The sequence below is a fragment of the Colossoma macropomum genome, unplaced genomic scaffold (genome assembly GCF_904425465.1).
Source record: "Colossoma macropomum unplaced genomic scaffold, Colossoma_macropomum, whole genome shotgun sequence".
Classification (NCBI taxonomy): Eukaryota; Metazoa; Chordata; class Actinopteri; order Characiformes; family Serrasalmidae; genus Colossoma; species Colossoma macropomum.
Window position 1 is genome coordinate 172,773 of NW_023495014.1, and position 7,540 is coordinate 180,312.

Below are 7,540 nucleotides of genomic sequence, written 5' to 3' on the forward strand. Positions count from 1 at the left end.
TAAGATAATTTATTGTGTAAAAATGAAAATGTTTCATTTTAATAGTTAATAAACTTATGAACAACAGAAACACTCTTTTAAGAAGTAAATAAACACATGAACTGGTATTGTTTATAGGCGTCTAAGATTCTACTGATCACGTTTGTTTTGTTATTTATGTTTTCACTTATTTTTTACAAAGCTGTAGAAATTTCTGTAAATGGAACTGTGGATTATGTATCTAGTGGGTCTATGAGTTTAATCTTTGTTTTCTCTTCTTTTCAGTTTAATTCAAGATATATTTATTTATCACTTTTTATAAGACTCTGTTACAAAGCAGCTTTACAGAAAATCCCTGTCCGAGCCACAGATGAGCAAACCAGCTGCGACAGTGGCAAAAAAACTCCCTCAGAGCAAGAGGAAGAAACCTTGACAGGAACCAAGACTCAAAAGGGGAACCCATCCTCCTCTGGTCAACAGCGGATCTCAAGATTTGATTACTGTGTCACAGATTTTTTAGAACTAATTGTTAAAATAATTTGGGGGCGTCTACAGCTTTCTCATCATTTTAGAGTCTAGAATCTATTTTACAGCTACAAATAATATAAAGTTGTCTAGCAGTAAAAGCATTTTTACATTTATCTGCAACTAATGTAGGAGACGACAGATCCAGTGTGGCACCTGCAAAAAACACAGAAGGAGTTGGATGCAAATGGAAATATCTTCAAAATACATCTTACAAATATCCAGATCTCCTGTTACAACAAATAAAACCCAGAAACAGAAAACAGATTAAAATTACCCTTAACTTTCTCATCTCATTAAACAAACAAGCACAAATGCACTAAACCTGTTCCACTTTATCTGAACACCCCCCAATAGATTATCTACAGATGTTCAAACTGTTAACAAACTACCTGAAACTCAGTAGATTTTCAACAGTATTGGAGGGTTTTTGGACCAGGGTCAGCTTTAGGAAGATTAGGATTAAGCCTCTGAATTAATGCGTAGGTCAGAGTGAGGATTAAGACCAGGTTTAGTTAGTGAGTTAGAGTTGGTTAGGTTTAGAGTTAGTTATGTGAATTTAAAAGACTATTTAGTTGCAAACATCTACAAAACATCTACAGTGGAGAATTTAAATAAAGTGTACAACTCAACTTAATTTAGCAAGTTCCAGTTCATGTAAACAGCCCCCAATAGATTATCTACAGATGTTCAAACTGTAAACAAACTACCTGGTGACACAGTGTTGGGGTTTGGGTTTGGATTTAGTTGCTATTTAGTTAATGCTAAATGCTCAGTGAGCATCTACAGTGGACTATCCAAATAAAGTGTTACCACTTAACTTAGTCTAAGACTGAAGTTAACAGAGCTTAACTTAAAACAGCTTAACTTAGTGTAAGACAACTTAATTTAAATGGTTCCACTTTATTTGAACAGCCCCCAATAGATTATCTACACATATTTAAATTGACAAAGTATTTGGTGAAACTCAGTAGATTTTAAACATTGTTGGGGTTTAAGTTTTGTAATTAGTTTCTATTTAGTTGAATAATAGCTAAAGACAAGATAAGCATCTATAAAGCATCTACAGTGGGCTGTGCAAATAATTTGTTACCACTTAATAATAATCACCACAATAATATTCATAATAATAACAGTGATAAAAAATAAACAGAGTTCTGGTCTCTTCACTGTTGTGGCCTCTGAGGATGTTTAGGGACGGGCTCTCCACTGATGTCCACTTCAATGAGAGGAGCGAAGCTGCTCAGCGTTGGTGAGCTGAAGCCCTCAGTGACACCAAACTGTCCATCAGGCTGCTCCGCCTCTCTCAGAGTGGGACAGCGGAGTGTCTCCCACAAGCGCTGCTTGACCCTGAGACCAAGCTCCAGACTGTATGAACAAGGCTGTCCAGAGGCCGTGCTATCCATGGAGTCCACCACAGAGTGGTAGATGGTCTGGTACTCCTCTATAGTGTGACCATGGATCAGCAGAGGGATGGAGCTCTCCTGCAGCGCTGCCTCCCTCTCCCTCCTCTCTGCAGTCTGAATCAAGAAGGACAAGAAGATTCAACACCTGTTCACTGAGACTCTAGAACTGAGTTACTGAACTTAATGTACACAACTGTTCAGAAGATCAAAATCCTTTTAATATTAATGTATTTTTATTTTATATACAGGAAAACCTTAAGTAAGAACTACAATGTAGATGTAAGGCTTTAAAAGTGACCAGATTAAAGTGAGATTAAATTTGAAGTATCAGAAATGGCTGTTTTATCTTCACGGCCCAAATCTATCATATTAGTATATTTTGTTCATTTATCTGCAGTAAATCTGTTTTAAATTACTGAAAACACTGATTTTGATCAGTACTGTTTGAGCATTTCTGATGTGTTAAAGATCTTCACTAGATATGATCGTACCTCTGCTCTGAAGGAGGAGGGTTCCTGGGTTCCTGCAGGGTTGCTGGGTTCTGCAGTCCAGTCACCGGTCACTCTGTCCGCTCTGTCCCTGAAAGAGGTGGGTAGTAACTAGTTATATTTACTCAGTTACATGTACCTCAGTAAACTTTTGATTGATTTATACTTCAGTGAGTCACAGTTTTACTTCTACTCAAGTATATTTGTGAGAAAACTGATCTACTTTTTACTCAGTTCTACTTTAGACATTCACATTAAGTTACTAACAACACAGACAATAACATTGTTTGTTTGTTTTTTACCCGACACTAAATGAACACACTGATATGAAACACAGTTCTAACAGATGTACTGATGTGCACTTCAGAGAGAATTTATTAATGCACATATGTTTGCAGTATTAAACTGTGTGTATATGAAGTAAAAAAGTCTAAAATCATTCTAAACACACCCTACAAAAAATGTAATCTTGTCTAACGACCAGCTCGACGGATAGCTAACAGAGATTACAGTTGTTGGCGCAGCAGTACGGAGCCCCTGAGGGAACGCAATGTCATTAACCTTTTTTTTAACCACGGCCCCTTAGGGGCTCCGTACAGAGATGATTCAGCTGCGCAGGCCTGATTCTCACCCCAAACAGAGTCAGAAAGTGTTGCTGAAGTTTAATAAAGGACTCTCAACGTCATGTCTGTACAGATCCTGCTGAAATGTTTAAATTGGAGCAGTTTTATTTCAACAGTTGACGATGTTTTGCACAAACTTGTTTGGTTTGCATTCAGTTATGTTTGTTCATTTTTGTTAGGAAAAACCTGGAATGACTGACTTTGCCTTTACCTTGTCTGAATTTTTGTTGGATATCACGCCTTTGATTGTGTAAGTTTGATTGTTGGTTACACTTAAACTCACTTTTTGGTGATCTTTTTGTATTTTTGCAGCTTTTCAATTGTATGTTTCTTTCTGGCTCATGATTAAATGCAGTGTCTTGTTCACACTTTCAGTTGGGCTTGTTTGGTGTCAGGTGGAGATTCACAAATGGGTCATTCTATAGAAACGTCCATTTTTGTGTTCCTAGTGTTTATAGATATATTACATTTAAAAAACATGTTAGGGTTATTTATTTATATTTTACAATAAAAAATAAGTTATTTTATAAATTATACCTTCTTGAGCATCAAGTTAGCAATGTTGGTTTTTAAATCAGTTATATAGAATTCCAAGCACCACAGAAGAGCTCGTCATCACAGTCATGTGTGAAGGCTGAGGCCATATTTTGAAGAAAAAAAAAAACATGTTTTTCTGGAATTTTAACTACAATAATCTATTCATGACTATGGAATATATAAATTAAATGGCATAAAGAAAACAAATGCCAAATAAATATTCTAAAATATATAATGAAAGTTGTGGTCCCCAGGAGTCGTGTCACTGGTGTTACTACAAAAATCTCTTATTTTGAAATAAAAATCACACTGATGACATCAATTGGCTTCTTTTACCTATTTCCTGAGTATCTATTAAGAAAAGCACATGGTGAGTCCACGGTGTCTTTTCAGTTATCAGAAATTTTCTCATTTAGCTCATGATTTCGTATGAAGCTTTTAGTTTAAGTCACTAGTGTGACCTACTTTATTCTTAGGTAGTTGTGAAAAAATAGAATACAAATGGATTAAATTGCATATTTTAGTGGCTATTCCATGACTGACAACATGTGGTTTGATGCTCTGTAGCAGACATTTTGAAAAATGTATTTTTCATTAAAAATGTCTCTGGTGTTACCTTTCCTATGTGTAACACCAGTGAGGATTAGTGACACCAGTAACACCTACAGAGAGATAGAAAAGTGGACGTTTCTGTAGAATGACCCAAACATTCTGACAATCACGCTTTGGAAGTAGCTAAAAAGTAGTGCACTACTTTTTTCTGGAAAAGTAGCTGAATTGTAGCTGCTACAAATTTTGGGAAAGTAGCCAATTACTAATCACTACTAAAAAATCACTACTAATTTTTCAGTAGCTATTCCAACCCTGATCTGGGGTCACAGGTCGCAGGAGGAAGAAGGTCAAGCTTCAGCGTGTGGCTACAGAGTCCAGAGGTGGGTAGAGTAGCCTAACAGTCCCAACAAGTAACTATTTTATATTGTGTCATTCATGTGGAGCTCCACTCTTCCACAGCAGCCCTGGAGCTTTTTAGACTCTCATCTCCCCAACATAGCACAGTCTATACTAACATACAGCATAAATACTCCACTGAGATCAGGAGCTTTTCAGTTTATATCATATTTTAATAAACATTTCATTAATTAGAAGCATTTAATACAGAAATATTCACTTTGTAGCATTTATTTTTTGCTAGCAAGATGATAATTTCTATTAGCATGCTTATGAGATTTTTTATAGGATGTTAGCGCCAAGCTAATGAAGATGTACCTTCATTTTCCACACTGGACTTAATATTACTTATGGTAGTGTTGACAATTGAAGCTGGTAAGTCATAGATTTAAAATACTCTTTACTTTGTATGTTTCGGTTTTACAGTAAAAGCTCTTAAATATTTAAACTCAGAGTCTAATTCTGAAAGTTACTGGATTAGCCTGTTAGCCTGTTAGCTATCTGTCGATCTGGTTGTTAAACAAGATCACTTTCTTTTGTAGCATGAATATAGAATGATTTTAGACTGTCTGATTCATATACACACAATTTAATACTGCAAACATGCATTAATTCATTCTCTAATGTTCTACAGTAAAAACTGATTCCTACTAGAAATGACTCATCTGGTATTTTCTTATAGGCTATAAGAACCATGTTAGTAGACATGCTGTCTGTGAAAATGTAGCTCCTCTGAACGCTTCGTCTGAAGTGCACATCGGTACATCTGTTAGGACTGTGTTTTATATCAGCGAGTTTATTTAGTGTCGGGAAAAAAACAAACATTGTTATTGTCTTTGTTGCCTGCTGCTTAAAAAAAATGACTAAAATATGTCCAAAATATAGAAAACTTGTCTGTAAAGAAATCAGAGATTCAGCATCTATCAGCACTGAAGTCTGTTTGGTGCTGTTCTTCTGTTTTTAGACCCTTTTGGCCTAAAATTACATGCTAAATCTAGAAAGTAAGTTTTAAGCAACAGCAAAGCAGAACAGATGCTGAACCAGTAGAACAGAATGAGACACAAAAAGAGAATTAGTAACTTAATATGAATGTCTAAAGTAGAACTGAGTAAAAAGTCGATCAGTTTCCTCACAAATAGACTTGAGTAGAAGTAAAACTGTGACTCACTGAAGTACAAATCAATCAAAAGTTTACAGAGGTACAAGTAACTGAGTAAATATAACTAGTTATCTTTACTCAGTTACCTATTTTATTTAAATACTCCACTGTAGATGCTTTGTAGATGGATTTAACTAAATAGTCTTTTAAATTCATATTACAAACTCTAACTCACTAACTCAACCTGGTCTTAATCCTCACTCTGACTTTAGGATTAACTCTTAAGTCTTAATCCTAATCTTGGTCCTAAAGCTGACCCTGGTCCAAAAACCCTCCAATACTGTTGAGAATCTACTGAGTTTCAGGTAGTTTGTTGACAGTTTGAACATGTGTAGATAATCTATTGTGGGCTGTTCAGATAAAGTGGAACAGGTTTAGTGCATTTGTGCATGTTTGTGGAATGAGATGAGAAAGTTAAGGTTAATTGTTTCTAGGTTTTATTTGTTGTTACAGGAGATCTGGATATTTGTAATGTATATTTTGAAGATATTTCCATTTGCAGTGTCTCATCACTCTTTCTGTGTTTTTGCAGGTCTCACACTGGATCTGTCGTCTCCTACATTAGTTGCAGATAAATATAAAAATGCTTAAACTGCTATGCAGCTTTATATTACTTGTAGCTGTAAAAATAGATTCTAGAGTCTAAAATCAGGAGAAAGCTGTAGACGCCCCCAAATTATTTTAAACATTAGTTCTTAAAATCTGTGACACAGTAATCAAATCCTGAGATCCGGTGTTGACCAGAGGAGGATGGGTTCCCCTTTTGAGTCTTGGTTCCTCTCAAGGTTTCTTCCTCTTGTTCTGAGGGAGTTTTTTCTTGCTCATCTGGGGCTCGGACCCGGAATTTCTGTAAAGCTGCTTTGTAACAGAGCCTGTTATAAAAAGCAATAAATAAATATGTCTTGAATTAAACTGAAATGAAGAAAGAACAATGATTACATTTACAGACTCACTAGATACATGATCCACAGTTCCATTTACAGAAATTTCTAAAAATAATACTAGAACATTTACTTCTTAAGAGTGTTTCTGTTGTTCATAAGTTTATTAACTATTAAAATTAAACTTTTTTTTTTACCAAAAGTCATTTTCATGCAAAGAACTATTTATAATTTTTACACAAGAAATTATTGTCTTATACAGTTTGTTTACTTGTGTTTTTTCAGTGTTGTTCTTCACAGTGTGGACTAAAGAGTAAAGAGGGAGATAAACAACTGAACAGCTAATGTAGTTTATCTGTATAGAAATGAAACAGAACATGATAAAGTAACAACATGTCAAATCACTTTAACAACACAATAATCTCTCATAGTCACTGCACTAAAACTGATGCAGTGAGATTAGCTTTAGCTAATAATGCTAATAAAGCTAACCAGTCCGTGTGGACGGTCATCAAAGTGTCCGTCCGCAGGTCTCACTGTTAACTGCAGTGCTGCTCCATCACACAGACGAATGCAGGTAGAAAGAGAAGGATAAAGAGAGAAATCTGTGCTGAGAGGGTCTGTTAGTGCTTTTTAGACATACAGACAGATTGATTTACCCATCACACTGTTTTATTAGCAGAAAGTCATTAGATATTAGTTTAATTAGCAGATAATTAAGTTAGCTCTGTCAGTAATCTTCCATTCTTTACCAGATATTTTTCTTTATTTTGGTCAATTATGTCTATAATTACAAGGGGTTGGAATAACCAGAAGCCCCTGATTATGATACTATCATGACATTTATAAGCTAATAAGGAATAAAAAGTAAGGTGAGAAAAGAGAAAGTGAGACATCTCTCAACAAGTAATAAAATAACTGAACTATGAGAGTGCTGCCCTCCAGTGACTAAATTATGTTATTACTCCTACAATCATTTTAATTACAGTCTAAG